This window comes from Kogia breviceps, chromosome 3 (genome assembly GCF_026419965.1).
Source record: "Kogia breviceps isolate mKogBre1 chromosome 3, mKogBre1 haplotype 1, whole genome shotgun sequence".
In the NCBI taxonomy this organism is placed as follows: domain Eukaryota; kingdom Metazoa; phylum Chordata; class Mammalia; order Artiodactyla; family Physeteridae; genus Kogia; species Kogia breviceps.
Genome location: NC_081312.1, coordinates 100,402,464 through 100,422,871, shown reverse-complemented (window position 1 = coordinate 100,422,871; position 20,408 = coordinate 100,402,464). Strand labels below are relative to the sequence as shown.

Genomic DNA, 20,408 nt, shown 5'->3' with positions numbered 1-20,408 from the left:
CTCCATGACAAGTGGGATCTTCCCGGACCAGGGCTCAAACCCGTGTCCCCTGCATTGGCAGGCGGATTCTTAACCACTGCACCACCAGGGAAGTCCCTAAAGACACGTATAGATTTAAAGTAAATGGATGGAGGAAAATATACCATGCTAATAATAAGCAAAAGAAAGCAAGAATAGCCATATTAATTTCAGACAGATCAGACTTCAGAGAAAGGAAAGTTATTGGGGATAAAAAGGGCATTACATAATGATAGAGAAATCAATTCTCCAAGAAGACAGTACCAAATTCTGGCAAAGATGTGGAGCAACAGAAACTCTGATTCATTGCTGGTGGGAATGCAAAATGGTACAGCTACTTTGGAAGACAGTTTGGCAGTTTCTTACAAAAACTAAAATATTCTTTTTTTTTTACATGTTTTATCATTTTATTAGGAATAATTCCAGATGGGTTACGAGTAAAACTTATTCATTGAGTTTGATGAGTTTTCCAAAAACTCTTAATGAAGACATGTTCACCAATAAACAATAAAACATCAGCAGAACTATCATATACTGGGCAAAGAGTCAGGGCTGATACCAAAAGCAACATGCAACATAAAAAAGATACAATATAAAGGAAGACAATCTGCTGAGTATTAAAAATCATCTCAATATGAACTCTTTGCAACAAGCACAGAACTAATTAGCTATCAAATCCAAACCACACCAAGGTAAGCTTGGCTGATAGAAGCTAGGAATCAATAATGGGGGGAAATATAAGCTCCTCAGTGCAAAAGAACTGAGTAGTGTTTTGGAGCATTTCCCTGGCTGGTACAAGCAGTATTCAAAAATCTTTTGGAAAAAAAAGTCTTTTTGGCAAGGGAGAAAAATAAATACAAATGGAATGCTACATTTTTTAAATCAGCAGACTGTCCCAAGAATGATAAAGGTATCAGTAAAGTAGCAAGGGGATAACTTTAAAACATTATTTGTTGTGGGCTCAAAAAAACATTCAAAATGGATTTATTTAAAGGTGTCACATTAGCTACGTACAGGCATTTAGGCTTAAGGAAAGTAAAATTAAAAGAGGACACTATTTTGTTCCCCAAGTTAAGAGAATCTCTTTAAAACCAAGCATATTGCTAAATGACAACATTATACTTGGTAAACAATAATTGGCAACAAAGTAAGTTTAAACGCTGTAATATTCTGCCCAGACCAGTCCCAGATACTGTTTAATAACCAAGATGCAAACTAATTTTGTTGTAACAAGCCTAGACCAATTCCATCAAACATGTCCTTGGTTAGATATCCAGTTTCATTTAAAGTTTTTTTTGTTTGTTTTTTGGGTTTTTTTTAAGATGTTGGGGATAGGAGTTTATTAATTTATTTATTACTTTTGGCTGTGTTGGGTCTTGGTTTCTGTGTGAGAGCTTTCTCCAGTTGTGGCAAGCGGGGGCCACTCTTCATTGCAGTGCGCGGGCCTCTCACTATCACGGCCTCTCTTGTTGTGGAGCACAGGCTCCAGACACGCAGGCTCAGTAGTTGTGGCTCACGGGCCTAGCTGCTCCGCGGCATGTGGGATCCTCCCAGACCAGGGCTCGAACCTGTGTCCCCTGCATTAGCAGGCAGATTCTCAACCACAGAGCCACCACGGAAGCCCTTCATTTAACGTTTTGAAAGCTCATTTGACAGCCAGTCAAGTCCCTCATACAGACCGGTTCCCTGTGTAGCACAAGTGGCTTGAACATACCATGTTCTGTTACGAAGAGACTGAGGACCTAATGTATCTGTCATTTCACTAATGGCCATAGCATTCGGCAAATCCTGTTTGTTTGCAAAAAACAGAAACATGGCATCTCGCAGCTTATCTTCCTGAAGCATTTTCTGCAGGTCTTCTGCTCCTTCCTGACTTCTTTCACGATCATTGCTATCTACCACAAAAATAAGACCCTGGGTATTTTGGAAGTAATGCCTCCAGAGAGGCCTAATTTTATGTTGACCACCAACATCACATACTGTGAAACAAATGTTCTTATATTCTACTGTTTCCACATTGAAACCAATGATAGGAATGGTGGTGACTATCTCTCCTACTTCAGTTTATACAGATGGTTGTCTTGCCAGCAGCTTACAATCCAGCCATCAAAATGCGCATCTGCGGGCTTCCCTGGTGGCGCAGTGGTTGAGAGTCCGCCTGCCGATGCAGGGAACACGGGTTCGTGCCCCGGTCCGGGAAGATCCCACATGCCGCGGAACGGCAGGGCCTGTGAGCCATGGCCGCTGAGCCTGCGCTCCGCAACAGGAGAGGCCACAACAGTGAGAGGCCCGCGTATCGCAAAACAAACAAACAAACAAAATGCTCATCTGCTTCTGGCTGAAGAGGCGGGAGAAGGGGGAGGAGATGGTGAAGCCCACGGTGGTAGTGGCACTTGCGATGGACAGGAGCAGAAGGGGTTTGGGGCGACCCCGGGCCTTCTTTCACGCTCCTGGCAAACTCAGGGAGGATGAGGAGCTGAGAGCCGCAGGGATGGCTCGCCAGCCAGAGTGTGCGATGGAGCTCCCCTCCGAGACAGGAATTGGCAGGGTGATGACCTGCTCAACAACTCTAAAATACTGTTGTCATGGGATCTATCAATCTCACTCCTTGGTATTTACCCCAATGAGTTGAAAATTTATGCCCCCACAAAAACCTGCACACAGGTATTTATAACAGCTTTATTCATAATTGTCAAAACTTGGAAGCACCAAAATGTCCTTCAGTAGGTGAATGGATAAATAAAGTGTGATCCATCCAGACAATGGAATATTATTCAGCACTAAAGAGAAAAGAGCTATCAAGCCACAAAAAGACATGAAGGAAACTTCAATGCATGTTACTTAGTGAAAGAAGCCAATCTGAAAAGCCTACATACAGTATAATTCCAACTCTGTGATATTCTGGAAAAGACAAAACTATGAAGACAATAAAAAGATCAGTGCTTGCCAGGGTTTGTTGGGGAGAGGGATGAACGAGTGGGGCACAGAGGGTTTTTAGGGCAGTGAAAGTATTCTACATAATACTGAAATGGTGGGAACATGGCATTTTACATTTGCCTAAACCCATAGAATATACAACACAAACAGTGAACCCCAACATAAACTGTGGGCTTTAGTTAATAATAACATATCAATATTGGTCCATCAATTGTAACAAATGTACCAGACTAATGCAAAATGCTAATAATTGGAGAAATTGGGGTTGGGAAGTGAGGGGAACTCTCTGTACTTTCTGCTCAATTTTTCTGTAAACCTAAAACAACTTAACAGTTTTTAAAGTCTATTAACTAAAAAAAAAACAAGAACATCAACAACATGGAAGTAATGATATTAAATGATTGGCAAGTCATCTTGGATCCTGAATTCAGTTGAACTGCATGTACTCAGGGACAGTCTGTAAGCCAATGGCAAAGCTAGATCCCAGAGTGCTTCCCTGGTGAGTTTTCTGCTGTTTTCTTTAAGTTGCAGCCAGGTCTGAACTCTGGTTTTGCTGTTTCTCTACGACTTGCCCCGTTTGACAACTTGAATAATTGCAACTCTCTTCTGTCCCAGCACTTATTAACAGGGGTTGCATCCTTATGCTATTGGTATCATATGCTGAGAAAATTACTAAACACATTTCTTATCTTTCCCTTTACAAAAGTAGAGCTGCATAAAGTGACATAGCAATCATTTTCACAATTAGGGAACTCGAGTAGTCGAGAAGCTAGTCAATTACACTGTACAGTGCTCAAAGGGCTCAGAAATTTGCAGGACCGGATACCTCTGGAAGTAGGAACAAAGGTAGATCTGAAAACAGAAAGGTAGTGAAAGTCAGCTAAAGGAACAGTTAGACTCCCCCTCCCCCCACCTGCCACCCCACCACCAACCATGCCCTCATCCACTTAGCTCAGCTAGGGAATAGCCCCTGCCTCATTCTGCAGAAAACTGTAGGTTTATTCTCTGGAGAGCACAAAACAAGTCCTAAGAAATACCAGACTCGATTGAAGGCAGGGATTACATACTGGAAGTTGAAGCATCCTGCTCTCTTCTCACACTTGGATTTCAGAATCCTAGAAACCATACATGGCTTCTGGCAGGTTTCTATGGGGAATCTAACCAGTCTAAGAGGGAAAAAAAAAAAAACTAAGAAACTGATAACAGAATTCTCTGCAATGGCCCAGGAGGATTGCTATTCAGTGAAGCCTCAGTTGACAAGTCTTTCACACTGGCCTGATTATCCAATCATCTTTTTAGTGCCCTACACCTTGAGCAGAGCATATGAAGATAACATCATTAATTACCAAGGAAATGTAAATCAAAACCATAATGAGGTAACATTACATACCACTAGAATGACTAAAATTAAAAAGACTGTTAATACTAAGTGTTGGTAAAGATGCAGAGCAATTAGAACTCTCATAAATTGCTGATGGGAATGTAGAAACAGTGCAACCAATTTGGGACAAGAGTTTGACAGTTTTTTTTTATAAAGTTAAGAATATCCTTACCATAAACCCCAGCAATTCTACAACTTGGTATTTAACCAAGAGAAATGAAAACATTTGTCCATACAATACATTGTACACAAATATTCATAACAGCTTTATGCCTAATAGCTTCAACTGCAAACAAACCAAATGTCCATCTCTAAATGAATGAATGAACAAATTGTGCTCTATCGATGTAATGGGATACTATTCAGCAATAAAAAAGGAAGTAAACTACAGGTTCGTGCATCATTAATGAATCTCAGAAACACTACACATGAAGTCATTTGTATGGAATATTCTAGAGCAAGCAAAACTAATCTATTGTGGCATAAAGCAGATCACTGTTTGCCTAAGGTTGGAGCTGGGGGAATAATGACTATAAAGGATACCAGGGGTGATGGAAATATTCTACATCTTGATTGTAGTGATGGTTACATGGGTATATACCTGTAAATACATGTTAAAATTGGTACATTTATTGTATGTAAATTATACCAGTGTAATGAGAATACAAATTATATCTCATAAAGTTTACTTTAAAAAAATTCATTACATATTCAAAGATCATTGAACATTTGAGCAAAGCATTTAATATGGGAGAAAGAGGCCAAGAAAATAACCAGAAAAAGTAAGCTGAAGAAAACAAAGACTGTGTATGGGCCAAAAAATTTTTTTAATGAAAACTTACCATTAATATCCTCGGAGATACTTTGCTTCAAAACGATGATACAACACCTACAAAATAAGAAAGATTGCTATAGTGAAAGAATATTCAGAGAACAAAAAAAGAGCTCTTATAAATTAAAAGTACAATAGCAAAAAAATTAACTGAATAGAAATGTTGGAAGATTATCTTTATTTTTTATATTGGAGTATATTTGATTTACAATGTTGTGTTAGTTTCAGGTATACAGCAAAGTGATTTATTTATACATATACATATATCTATTCTTTTTCAGATTCTTTTCCCATATAGGTTATTACAGAATACTGAGTAGAGTTCCCTGTGCTATACAATAGGTCTTTGTTGATTATTTATTTTATATATAATACTGTGTGTATGTTAATCCCAACCTCCTAATTTATCCCTCCCCCTATCTTTCCCCTTTGGTAACTGTAAGTTTGTTTTCTAAGTCCGTGAGTCACTTTCTATTTTGTAAATAAGTTCATTTGTATCATTGTTTTTAGATTCTACATGTAAGTGATATCATGTAATATTTGTCTTTCTCTGTCCGACTTACTTCACTTAGTATGATAATCTCTAGGTCCAACCATGTTGCTGCAAGTGGCATTATTTCATTCTTTTTTATGGCTGAGTAATATTCCATTGTATGTGTGTACCACAACTTCCTTATCCATTCCTCTGTCGATGGACATTTAGGTTGCTTCCATGTCTTGGCTATTGTAAATAGTGCTACAATGAACATTGGGGTGCATGTATCTTTTCAAAGCATGGTTTTCTCTGGATATATGCCCAGGAGTGGGATTGCTGGATCATATGGTAGCCCTATTTTTAGGTTTTTAAGGAAACTCCATACTGTTTTTCATAGTGGCTGCACCAATTTACATTCCCACCAACAGTGTAGGAGGGTTCCCTTTTGTCCATACCCTCTCCAGCATTTATTATTTGTAGACTTTTTTATGATGGCCATCTGACTGGTGTGAGGTGATACCTCATTGTAATTTTGATTTGCATTTCTTTAATAATTAGCAATGTTGAACATCTTTTCATGTGATTTTTGACCATCTGTAGGTCTTCTTTGGAGAAATGTCTATTTAGATCTCCTGCCAATTTTTTGATTGGGTTGTTTGCTTTTTTGATATTGCGCTGCATGAGCTGTTTGTATATTTTGGAGATTAATCCCTTGTCAGTTGCATCATTCGCAAATATTTTCTCCCATTCCGTGCATTGTCTTTTCATTTTGTTTATGGTTTCCTTTGTTGTACAAAAGCTTTTACGTATAATTAGGTCCCATTTGTTTATTTTTGTTTTTATTTTCATTACTCTAGGAGGTGAATCCAAAAAGATACTGCAGCAATTTATGTCAAGGTGTGTTCTGCCTATGATTTCCTCTAAAAGTTTTATAGTATCTGGTCTTACATTTAGGACTTTGATACATTTTAAGTTTATTTTTGTGTATGGTGTTAGGGAGTGTTCTAATTTCATTTTTTAGATGTAGCTGTCTAGTTTGCGCAGCACCACTTATTGAAGAGACTCTCTTTTCTCCATTGCATATTCTTGCTTCCTTTGTCATATGTTAATTGACCACAGGTGTGTTGATTTATTTCTGGGCTTTCTATCCTGTTCCATTGATCTATATGTCTGTTTTTGTGCCAGTACCATACTCTTTTAATGACTGTAACCTTGTAGTATAGTCTGAAGTCAGGTAGCCTGATTCCTCCAGCTCTGTTTTTCTTTCTCAGGATTGCTTTGGCTATTTGGGTCTTTTGTGTTTCCATACAAATATTAAAGTTTTTTGTTCTAGTTCTGTGAAAAATGCCATTGGTAATTTGATAGAGACTACACTGAATCTGTAGATTGCCTTGGGTCATATAGTCATTTTGATGATATTGATTCTTTTTTTTTTTTTTTTGGTATGTGGGCCTCTTACTGCTGTGGTCTCTCCCATTGCGGAGCACAGGCTCCGGACGTGCAGGCTCAGCGGCCATGGCTCTCAGGCCCAGCTGCTCTGCGGCATGTGGGATCCTCCCGGACCAGGGCACGAACCTGTGTCCCCTGCATCGGCAGGCGAACTCTCAACTGCTGTGCCACCAGGGAAGCCCGATGATATTGATTCTTATGGAAGATTATTTTTAAAAAATCTTTCAGAAAGTGGGAGTGGGGAAAAAACCTAAAAATATGTACAATAGAAAAGAAAATCAAGACTCAGTTTGGGAGGTCTGTGATATGAATTACAGAAAGAAAAATGGGAAGGAATCATCAAAGAAATAACTCAAGAAAAATTTTCAGAACTGGAGGATAGGTGTTTCCAGATCAAAAGAACCCTTTGAGTGTCTAATGGGTAAAAACAGAGCCACACCAAGGCATGTCATGATAAAATTTCAGAAACTAAAAACAAAGAGGAGATGTTTCCAGAAAGGGGGAAAATGTCTTCATACAAACAATTAAGAATCAAAATTTCTTTTTATGCTTCTTGATAGCAACATTAGAAGCTGGAAGACAGGGAATAATTCCTCCAAAATTCTGAGTTAAACTTGTATACCTGACCTAGAATCCTAATTCAAGTCAAATTGTCCATTAATGGTTAGAGTATAATAAAGACATTCTCAGAAGTACAAGGTCTCAAAAAAGTACATGTTTGTTTTTTTTAATAAAAACTACTAGAGGTTGTGATTCATCAAAACAAAGGACTAAATATAGAAAGAGATGGGAATCAGGGACAAGGGGATCCAAAATAGGGATGAGGGAACTCCCGGAGATAACGATGAAGGAAACCAAGATCACATCTGTAGCACAACCAGCCCATACCAGAGCAGATTAGAAGGCTCCAGGGACAGGTACTTCCAGAAAGTGAAATTGAATGTACATCTGATGCATCTGGAGCAATCATGAGCAGATTTAGAGAATTGGTAGAGGATTTGGGCTTGAATTAGGGATAATAATACACACAAAAAAACTAAGCAAATGGAAAAATTAAGACAGTTAATTCCAGAGAAATTAAAACCTTATGCAGGAAGGGAGAAGTAATCTTAATCATAGGACACTCATAGTTCAACCATGAATATTATTTACATCACCATAATAATGTAAACATTGAATATTGAGGTAACCAAATTTATGATATAGGTGCATTGAGAGCATAAAGAGATGAGAACTATTCATGCTTGAGAAAAATCTAGAAGTAGCAGCAGAAGCATGTTATTTAGTAATTCAGAGGTAAATAGAATCAGTTAAAGAGTTGAAAGTATAATAGTTGCCTCTGAGAAGCAGGAAATTAAGGGAAGAAGTGATGAGTTTACAATTTTGTAATAAGCCATGCAGAACTCATAAAACTAAGCAAACAATACCTAGCTCCTTGGAGAAATGGCTGATCCCAAGGCTAGGACAGGGTGGGTACAAGATGAGCCTAGAACAGCTTGTTATTCCAGAAAGTAAGGAAGTACTTAGAGAATGCTGGGGGTGTGTCACGAGGACACAAGAACCAGCTTGAAGGGATCCCCACTGGCCACATCTGGGACAGTCTGCCCAAAATACTTAAGTGCAGTAATGTGTTATAAACCATGGAAAAAATAAGAGTTTGTGAGCCTATACTGAAAACTGATAAATAACAAATAATAAATAAATACATAGGGGTGGGAGTCGGTGGGGTGGTCTCTTGAATGTCAAGGAGGTCTCTTGAAGAATGTCAAGAGCCAGCTGGTGAATGTGGAGGGAATTCTAGAGTTAGGAAAATCTTCATTTTGTAATCATCATTATAAAGATTGAATCGGGCAAGAATCATCAGTGGATACTAATTCTAGGGGAAGTTCTTATGAGAAGCAGGATACATATATGGTCTTAAAGTGTCTATCTATAGGCTGCTTATGAGTTGCAAGGGAGAGGCAAAGAATTAATTCTATAATGACAGAAATAGGGCAACACCTTGGCAGAGTGATTAAAATTAATGACAGCTAGGAGGGACAGGTGAACATTGTGTGTTTCCAAATGTGATACACTGAAAGGACACCACATCTCCAATATAGTATTCTGGTCATGAAGTCATAACCACAATTTAATCAAAATGAGCGTTTGTATATATGAGGAATATTCTAGTTTAAAAGATAGGTGAGAGGGACTCTATTCTTAACAAATGTCAATGTCATAAAAATCAAAGAAAGGCTGTGGAAATGTTCTAGATTAAAAGAGGCTAAAGAGATATGACAGCTAAAAGCAGTACTTGACCCTTGACTGGGTTCTGTGCTGGAGGGGAAATTGCAACAAAGGACATTATTAGATCAACTGACAAAATTAAAATACAGACAGTAGATTAGATAACAATTACTGTAGCAATGTAAGTTGTAAGTATATGAAGTTGATAACTGTACTGTAGTTATGTAAGAGACTATTTCTATTCTTAGGAAACACCAAAGTATTTAGGGGTAAAGGACTATGAGGTATATAGCTTACCATCAAATGGTGCAGGAAAAAATTTTGGAGAGAGAGGGAGGGTACATGATAAAGCAAATGGGTTTAAAATGTTAACAATAAGTAAATCAGGGTATATGGATGCTTCTTATTCTATTTTTAAAAATTTGAAATTATTGCCAGATAAAACGTTAAAAAGAAATTAAACACATCTTTTTTTTTTTTTTTAAGATTAACAGATTTTTCTTTTTTTCTTGGCTGCATTTGGTCTTTCTTGGCTGCTTTCTCCAGTTGCAGCGAGCAAGGGGCTACTCTCCATTGCAGTGCGTGGGCCGGGCTTCTCATTGCGGTGGCTTCTCTTGTTGTGGAGCACAGGCTCTAGGCACGCAGGCTCAGTTGTTGTGGCGCACGGGCTTAGTTGCTCTGTGGCATGTGGGATCACCCCGGACCAGCGATCGAACTCGTGTCTCCTGCATTGGCAGATGGATTCTTAACCACTGCACCACCAGGGAAGTCCCTAAACACATCTTGATGTCCCCTGAATTTTAATTTAAAAAATAATAGTACAATAAATACTATGTATCCACCTTAAGAAATAAAATATTACTAATTGAAAAAATTTACATTGAGCAACCTGAGTATTGATATATTTGTGGGGAAAGACTAGTAAATCACAGGTTCCACAGATACACAGAAGACATAGATTAGATATATATGTAGATATATTTCTGTGTCCCTCATTCTAGTATCTTTCATCTAGAGCCTGCTAACATGTGTTCCCAGTGCTTAAAGTTCAGCATGTATTGTATGGTCTCAGTGGTTTAAAAAACATAAAAGTATGGTTATAAAAATTATACTCTGAGGAAATACACAAAACTGAATTTCATTTTCTGCTTCATAAACTTATGTATTTTCCAGACTTTCTCTAATGAGCATACATGGGCTTCCCTGGTGGCGCAGTGCTTGAGAGTCCGTCTGCCGATGCAGGGGACACGGGTTCGTGCCCCGGTCCGGGAAGATCCCACAAGTCGCGGAGCGGCTGGGCCCGTGAGCCATGGCCGCTGAGTCTGCGCGTCCGGAGCCTGTGCTCCGCAACGGGAGAGGCCAAGTGAGAGGCCCGCGTACCGCAAAAAAAAAAAAAACCCCAAAAACTATCGCCAACAAAAGAACGAAAGGGAATGTACCAAAAATGATTAGTTCTGGGTGATGAGAACATGATGTTTTTTTCTTCTTTCAATCCTTCCCTATTTTCCTAATTACTGCTATAATAACAAAACACCAATTTTCTTTCTTCATCAATGAGAGAGTTACAGATTATTTTTTAAATGAGGTCCTCACACCTCACTATATGCACCAAAACTAATTCCAGGGAGTTTTTAAAGAATTAACTTCTCAAATTTTACAAAACTTGGAGAATATGAAATCAAACCGCTTGAAGGGGGTAATTTTCTAAACGTATGAATACTAAGAGAAATCACAAAGAAAAGGATTTACTGTATAAAAATCCTGTAATATTGTAAAGTCAGAATAGTATCTCAAGTCCCAAGGTTGTGACTTCACACTTTGATGGAAATGCTACCATAAACCTCCCTAACCCTTCAGCCCTTTTGACGTAATCTCTCTCCAGGTCCCTCTCCTTGGTGGCTCAGATTGGCCCGTTTATTCATTTCCACTCCCACCTCTCGGGGAAGACAACCTGAAGGGTTCTAGTGCAACAGGCTTCTTTCTTGCTTGACCTTAACATAAAGCAGTTACAATTCTCAACACTCTCCATCCGTCTCTTTGCTTCCTGACCCTCCTAGAGATGAAAACTAGAGAACGCCGTTTTCCCTTCTTTATCCCATTTCCTGGCAGAAGGCGAGAGGCTTCTCTCCCCAGCTTGGCCAAGGACTCCTGCAGAAGGGCCAGTGTGGCCGTCCTCCTCTCTCCAGGATGGCGTCTTTGTCTACGATTGCTGTTCCATCTCCAGCAGCGAGGCAGACCATCTGCTGATGCCTACACCAGCTGCCGTCTCGTCTTAGCTTTCTCATCTCCCCTGAGAATTCCCTGATTCAGGCACATGGTATTCTCTCCTGCCCTTGCTCAGCCTGGGTCCTTATCTTTATAGGGAGCTTTCACAATCTCTCCCCTTCACTTAGCATTGCCCTGGTTTCCCCTTGGGGACTGAGGTCTGTAACCCTCCCCGAATGAGTCCCCTAGTGTTATATATGCCACCACATGGGACCATAGAAAAGGGAGTGCATCCTGGAAAGTATTTGAGAACGCTCGAAAGGGACGTATAGCTTCCGCCAGGAGGAAAACAGATCCCGGGGCTCTCAATCCCAGGGGACCTTAGTCTCAATTCCCCATATGGAGTCTCAGACCTGTGAATCATGCCCAAGATTGAAATTTTACTTCGGTGTAGTTTCACGGAGAAAAAGAAAAAATATTTCAAAAGCTCATTCATTTAGATAAGACTCTTTTTCCACCTAGAAAGCTCTCCCCCACGTCTCCACATTTTAAAATCAGACACATCCTTCAGGGTCTGGAATAAATGCCGTCTCCATCAGAAAGTCTTCTCTGATCTTCAGATGAGTGTGATCTTTCCTCCTTCTCAAATCCCCTAGTCCTGTATTCACATGTCTCCTGGGCAGAACAGATGCTTCCCATCCCCTGCCACAATGCCCATGCCCTGCCTTTCCCAGCCTACTGCTGAGTCCTCAGCACACACAAAGCCCAGCTTGGTCAAGTTACAGCATGAACTGAGTTGACCTGAGCGAAGCCGCTGGCAACCCTGAATCATGACAGTAATAATTCTCTGCAAATGGCTGCTGGCTGGCTAGCTGACTGCATAAAACTCCTACCCAGACCACAGAGCTGTTTTCCAGAGGTCTCTAGTGCCCTGTGCCCCTTCTCTCTCCATCACGACCCGGTCCATGCCAGGCCCAGGACACTTGAGCCCAGCATGGCTCTTACAACACAAATGAGTTACACAACTCATTTCCCTTCTTCCCTTCTTTGCCGGTCAGGTTCCTCAAAGCAGAGACTGAGACGGATTCTTGGGCAAGTGATGTGCTGAGGGAGTACTCTCAGGAGAAACCTGTAGATGAGTGAGAGAAACAGGAAAAGGCAGGGGAGGAAGCTTTGCAAAGATGTCAGGGGAAATCTAGCCGCAGCCTGATCAGTGGAGAGCCCTTGGTCACCGAGTGCCCAGAGGCAAGGGGGCTGGGCCACTAGACTCCCCCCACTGGTCAGCCCTTGGCCAAGATGCCTCCTGAGTGGGTGAGATTTGTAACCTCCTCCACTTCCAGCTTCTATCAGCCGAGGGCACGCCTCCAGGCAAGAGTGCAGGTGTGAGCTGTTAGCAACCAACACCTACAGCAGCCAGAGGTTGGGTGCACCAGCCTGGTACTGGGGATCTGGGTGAAACACTATCATCTGTTACACGCCCAGCTATGGACTGAATATTTGTGTTCCCCTTCCCCACCAAGTTCATATGTTAAGGCCCTAATCCCTGATGTGGTAGTGTTTGGAGATGGAACCTTTGGGAGGTAATTGGATTTGGATGAGGTCGTGTGAGTAGAGTTCCCATTATGGCATCGGTGCCCTTCAAAGGGAATGAAGAGACCTGGGCTCTCTCTCAGCCGTGTGAGGATACAGTGAGAACACAGCTGTCTATGAGCCAGCAAGCAGGCCCTCACCATCACCCGACCATGCTGGCACCTGGATCTGGGGCTTCCAGCCTCCAGAACTGTGAGAAATAAATGTTTGTTTTTAAAGCCATCCACTCCATGGTATCTTGTTACAGCAGCCCTAACTGACTAAGACATGCCCCCTTACTTTTTCTCTTCCTACTCATTTTTTTTTTTTTTTTTGGACAGGTCTGTCACTTTCACTTTTTTTTTTTTTAAACCTTCATAGTTGGACAGGAACACAATCACCTAGTTCTAGTCTTGATCAACATTACTGAAACCCCAGACTGCTTGCTTCCACAGACTGGACAAGGGGTCATTTTGAAGTTTCACCACAGAATCTTAGAGACCATCTACTGTTGTTTCTTCATTTCATAAATGAGGAAACTAAGGCACTGATAGACAAGATTTACTTTGTGCAGCAAATTTGGTAGCAGAACCAAGCCTGAGGCTGCCTAACTTTCAGGCAAGAGCTATTCCACCATACCCCCATTCCTCCTTATATCATTGCTTTATGACTGTTTTGCTAAGATTTTCTAATTAAACATTATTGGAAATGATCATTAAGTTCATTGCTCAGGAAAATGTTGCATGCCAGGAATAGTCTTCCTTCCTGTGGTTTATGTCTTAGATGAGGACATGGAGTTAAGCCAGATATAGAACCTACTTAAAACCTTACAGAGTTTTAAACCAAACTTGAACCTTCTGGAGTTTATTTATTCATTCTTGGCAACTTGCTGCTTCCGGATTCTTGGAAAGTTGCTGGCTCATTTAGAAGAAAAACTCATGAGATTTCTTGTGCATTGAGTAGCTCTTACAAAACAATCTTTTGAAGTGTAAAGTGTAGATGAATAAGAAGCAGAAGCCTGAAGTTCTCCTAAAATACACATGTATGTAATCATTAAGGAAACAGGCACACTAGGCAAAATGCATAATGGTTTCTTGTGCAGAAAGTATTATGCCCAGCAAATCCCAAACATGCTAGAGTTTTCCCTTTGTCCGAGATTCTCTTTGTCAAAGGGCATTTGAGGGAGCATGGCCAGGGCTAAACCCATTCTACTCTCTCTCCCAAGCATTTCTCTTGAAATATGCTCTGTGAATAAGGATTCTTTCTGCTTCGCAATCCAAACTGGTCCAAATAACCCATCACGGAATCAGAATCTTTAGGCTAAAAGAATGTGGTCATCCAGTTTCCTGACCATCATGGGCCAATTAGGACAATTGCTTTTCTGTATTTAAAGCTCTGAAGGTTGAATGCCGTGGAAGAGCGGTTGCCTCAGAACACACGTGATTTCCATTGACACAAATAAGACATTTTTGTTTCTTCTTTGACCTTCAGTCACCTAGAAGGCTGGCTGGTCTCTACCCTGGTCCACAATCCAGCTCTCTCCTAGCCCTAGTTCAGTCTAAGGCTCAATAAGATTTCCTCTTATACAACAGTTCCTCTCTGTTGTATATTAGATATGACCAGACTCCTCCTTAATAGCTGGTCTATCTGTCAAAGCAAAGGGCAAATATAAGCAATTGTCTAATGTCTAGAAACTCCGTTTGGTTATTCTAGCCAATTGGCTCCCACTTCACCCCACACATCACTCTTCTTCAGCATGATGAATTAAATTAAATTCTCCCTCCACCACACCAGTAGGATGGAGCATCACCCCTTCCACACAACTACAACAAATTTTCAAAACAATTTTCAATTCTGTTTACCAGCTTTTAAACATCCCAGGTCTCCCTACTGTTTTGAAACATGGCAGATACAGCATAGCTGAGTAGATGAAGTACAGCCTTTGGAGCCAACTGACCAAGCCTAACTCCTGGCTCTGCTCCTTATTATCTTTGTGGCCTTGGGTAAGCTACTCGACATTTCTGAACCTGAGTTTCCTCGTCCATATACAAGAGTCACACTGGTTAGCTTGTCAGGGAGTTGTGAAGGTCGAATGAGTTGATGTTCAAAAATACCCAGCCCATAACAGGTGCTCAAAAACTGGGAGCAACTGCTATTATTCCTGTTTTAGTGACATCCATTCTTCATTGCAGATTGTGAAAAATCACCCCAATCTTACTGAAGGTCCTCTTGCTGACAGTTGGGACCAAGGTCCAAACCGTTCCTGGAGACCTTGCTGCACTTTCTTCCCTCCTGCCCCTCTACCCCAGCCATGGAGAGGAGAGTGTAGACTCATGAAATTGCTTTCTCAAGGTTTTCCAAGGTGAAGCAAGCCCTCCCACGTAAATAGACGCTTGAGTTATCATTCCTTTCTTGTTATTCCTCCAGGTTTTGTTTGGTGATGGGGGAATATTTTGAAGCATCAGCTCTTCTCCTTCTCCCAACTTGCCTCTACCTCTGACTTAAAAAAAAAAAAAAAAAAAAAAAAAAAAAAATCAGCCGTTTGCTGCTGCATGATGTAGCTCTCCCCGGAGGAGTTAGCCAAATTTCCAGGTATTTCCAAGTATATATCAGGCACCTGGAAATGTGGGTCTGGAGTTTGGAAAAGGATTAAAAGATGGAGACATGGATTTAGACATTGTCTTAGTCAGTCGGGCTGCTATAACAAAAGTACCAGAGATTGGTGGCTAAAACAACAAACATTTATTTCTCACAATTCTGGAGGCTGGTAAGTCCAAGATCAAGGAATTGGTAGATCCAATGTCTGGTGAGGGCCCACTTCCTAGCTTGTAGACACAGCCACTTTCTCTCTGTATCCTCACATGGCAAAGAGAGAGAGGGCTAGCTCCCTTCCTCCTCTTATAAGGACATCAATCCCCACCATGGGCTCCACGTTCATGACCTAATTACCTCCCAAAGCCCCACCTCCAAATACCATCACACTAGGACTTCAGCATAAGAATTTGGGGGAGACACAAACGTGCAGAATATAGCAGACATCCTCTACCTGAGCTATTCATTGAACCCCAGGGGGTGGGTGCAGTCTCTGAGGTGCTAATACAGCTCATGTGCTCACAGAGCCAAGAGATGATATGTAATATGTAATATCATCTATTATGTAATAGCCAAGAAAACTTTGAAAAAGGAAAATAATGAGGGAGGAGCTCACCTCAGAGGATGCTAAAACATATTATAAAGGTAGTTTGAAAAAAAAATCTAGTATACTACCCAACAGAACAAAATAAGTAGTCCAGACCACAGTGCACACATAACAAATTCATATGTGATCAGTAAATGCTGCCATGTAATTGGTTGGCTGTTTGAAAAAATTGAATTAGGTCTTCAGGCAGCAGCAGTTAGTTCTTACCCAAAATTCTACATGGTGTTGTCTTTGAGATTTCAGGGTTTAACAGTTGTAGCAGCTAGCGTTAAGTATCTCAAATACAACGCCTTCGCACCTTATGCCACACGTCAAAATCAAAATAAATTCTAGATAGAATAAAAATTAAATGTTAAAAACTGGAGAAAATAAAGATGAATGTTTATTTGACCTCTGGATAAGGTTTTTCTGAGGCCTAAAAGTAGTAGAAGACACTACAAAAGAAAAGATCCATAGTTTAACTGCAAAGAAAATTTAAAATTCTGTTTACAACAGATTTGAATTTAAAAACAGAAGTGAATAACAAATGGGAAGGGTATGTTTGCAGCAGCTATGGTAAAGGGTTAATAGCCCTAATATTTAAAGAGCTCATAAAAATGGAGGCCGGGGGAGAGAGACGGGATTATCTGAAGCAAAGCTTTAATCATAGCTGGCTTGTCCTGATACCTAAAATGTTTCTGAGTTCCATTGGTTCTGCCAATTGATTTGTGTTCTGTACATGCAAACTGTATTTAACATTGGCTCAAGCCCAACCTAATTAGTAAAGTCAATCTGCCGCAAAGGAAAGATCATTATGATGCTTCATACAGCCAAATGTCTGTGATATTTCTAGTATGTGCTATTGGAAGTTCTCCACATGACTACTCCCCTCTGTTGGTGCAAGAAATTTAGAGCTGGTCATACCACCCTTTCTGGGAGCTAGCTGTACAGTAATGGTAGGACTGTCCTTAGGAACAGAGCTACAGCAGACAATGAAGAAATTGAAGCAATTTAAAAAACCAATCCTGCTTGTATTCATTGGGTCATACAGTCATTCAATTATATTATTGAGCCCATTACCTGGTACTAGTTACTTTCTATGCATTACCTTATTTAATCCTCACAACGACCCTGCAGCTGGGTCTCATTTTTTCCTCTTTTTCAAATATGGAAACTGAGACTCAAGTGGGTAAAATAATTTGGCCAACATTACACAGGGAACTGGCAGGGCCGAGATCTGCGCACAGTATGGTTGACTCCAAGGGCATGTCCCTAATCGCTGCCACATTGCCTCCTGCTGATCTGAAGGAAGGTTCAACATAGATGACATTTCTGGCAAGAGCGGGGCTTGAGGGGACATACAAGGGAATGGATAGAGTGAGGCAAGGGTATGGATTCTGCTGCCAGCTACCATCTGGCCTAAAACAACTAAGGAAAACCCAGACAAAATATATGAAACAACAGTTTTCAAGATACTAGATATCAGAAGGAGGACGGTGATCCTTGGGAGATGGGAATAAATGTAAGTCTTATGATTGCCCCATCTAACTGCCCAGAGAGATTGCAGGCCACATTGCAGGAAGCGGGGACCCAGGTAGAACCCAGCAGTCTCCTGAGGCCACATTGCAGGAAGCGGGGACCCAGGTAGAACCCAGCAGTCTCCTGAGTTGAGGAGATGGAGGTGGGATGGCAAAGAGGCTACAATTCACAGGCCAGTAACTGGGAAAGAGAGAGCTATACACGGAGAGAGAGCTCTGGAGATCTGCAGAGAGTCTTCTTCGAGTCTTCAACTAAGTTCTCATCAGTACCTACATGTGAAGAAACAATCCAAGACCATGGAAAGGGAAAAGATTAGAAGGAAAAATTCCTGGGGTTCACACAGGCTAAAAATGATTCTTGTTTTCAACAGCCAGACTGGAAAACCTCAGAAATCATGGGACATTGGGAAAAGTACCAGGAAGAGTTTTGCCTCATTTGTGAGGCAAATTATGAGAATTGTGAGAATTAACCCTAGAAAAAATTCTGTTCTGGTTCCATCTAACGAGGCTTAAAAGTAAGACCTGAAAAAAAAAAAAAATCAAACTGTTTCCAAGTAATTTAGCTGCATCCCAGAATAAAGCTGAAGAATCATATAGGAAGAAAAAAAATATCCAGTACCCAACAAGGTAAAATTCATAGTGCCTGACATCTAATAAAAAATTAGGATTGAAAAATAGAGGAGAATAAGGCACGTAATGAGGAGAAAACCAACCAATTGAAACTGACCCTGAAATGACACAGATTATGGAATTAATAGACAAGGATATTAAAAGTTATTATAACTGCATTCCATATGTTCAAGAAGCTAAAGGGAAGATTGAGCATGTTTAGTAGAGACATAAAAGGTATAAAAAAGATCCAAATTATATGTCTAGAGATAAAAACACTGCAATATCTGAGATGAAAAATAAGCTGAATGGGATTAGACAGCACAGAGAAAGGAATAGCAAACTTAATGACACAGCAATAGAAACTATCAAAAATAAAAGAGAAAAAAAGACCTAAAAAAATAAACAAAGCAACAGTGAGCTGTGGAACAATTTTAGTAAGCCAAATACATGTGTAATTGAAATTCCCAAAGGAGGACAGGACCAAAAGAAACAATGTTGAAGAGATAATAGCTGTAAATTTTCCAAATTTGATGAAAACTATATATTCACATATCCAAAAAGCTCAATGAGATCCAAGTACAGAAAATATCACAACCAATTGTTAAAACAGTATAGTTAGTGACCCTACAAAGGACATAAAATGAAATAATAAAAATACACAATTAATTATAAAGAAGGCAGGAAAAGAATACAGAAAACAAACAGCAAAATGTTAGATTTAAACCCGACCAAATTTTTTTAAAAATCAAATTAAGGTATATGTTCTAAACTACCCCAGAAAAAAAATTTACAAGATTGGATAAATAAAGCAAACTCAAACTATAGGAAGCCCACTTTAAATATAAAGACACAAATAGATTTGAAGGAAAGGGATGGTAAAAGATATACCACAGTTCATTAGATTCCTAGGGCTGCCATAACAAATTATCACAAACTAGGTGACTGAAAACAACAGAAATTTATTCCCTCACAGTTCTGGAAGCTAGAAGTCTGAAATCAAGGTGTTGGCAGGGCCATGATCCCTCTGGAGGCTCTAATGAAGAGTTCTTCTTTGCCTTTTCCAGCTTTCTGGTGGCTCCTGGTGTTCCTTGTCTTATGGCAGCATCGTTCCAATATCGCCTCCATCTTTACCTGGCCTCCCCTTTGTCTCTGTGTGTCTTTTTATGTCTCGAAAGGACACTCTCATTGGCCCACTCTAATCCAGTATGATCACATCTTGATCCTTAATTGCATCTGCAAAGACCCTATTCCAAATAAGATCCCATTCTGAGGTTCCAAGTAGATATGAATTTGTGGGGGACACTTTTCAACCCACTACACATTCTAACACTAATTTTAAAAACCTGGGGTAGTTATGGTTATACCAGACAAAGTCGATTTCAGAGCAACAAATATATCCAGGGATTATAATATCATTTCATATTGATAAAGGGATCAATTACTCATGACATAATAATTCTAAATGTTTATGCAGCTAATAACAAAACTTCAAAATACATGAAGCAAAAACTGATAGAACTACTATGATAAATACACAAAAATCCACAATTATAGTTGGAGATTTCAACACCCCTGCCTCAATAATTGACAGGATGAGTAGAAAAATAACCTGTAAAATATAGAAGACCTAAGAGCACTATCCAAAAAATTGACTTAATTGATATTTATAGACCATTCCACACAACAAGAGCAACATGTACATTGTTCTCAAGCGCACACAGAATATTTACCAAGATGGACCATATTCTGGGCCATGTACCATTTCAACACTTTAGAAGGAGTCAGTTCATACAAGGATGTTCCCTGATTGCAATGGAATTGAATTATACAACAATAACAGAAACATCTCTGGAAAAGGCTCCAAATATTTGATAACTAAATAACACACTTCTAAATAGCCCACAGGTCAAAGAAGAAATCAAAGGGAATTAGAAAGTATTTTGAACTGAATGAAAATGAAACCACAACATATCAGAATTTGTGGG

The 20,408-nt window shown here is 40.0% G+C and overlaps 1 pseudogene; it reads right to left on the bottom strand.

Moving 5' to 3' along the window:
• Positions 1-1,647: 1,647 nt before the first annotated feature.
• Positions 1,648-2,137, bottom strand: LOC131752869 (ADP-ribosylation factor 4-like; annotated as a pseudogene).
• Positions 2,138-20,408: the final 18,271 nt, after the last annotated feature.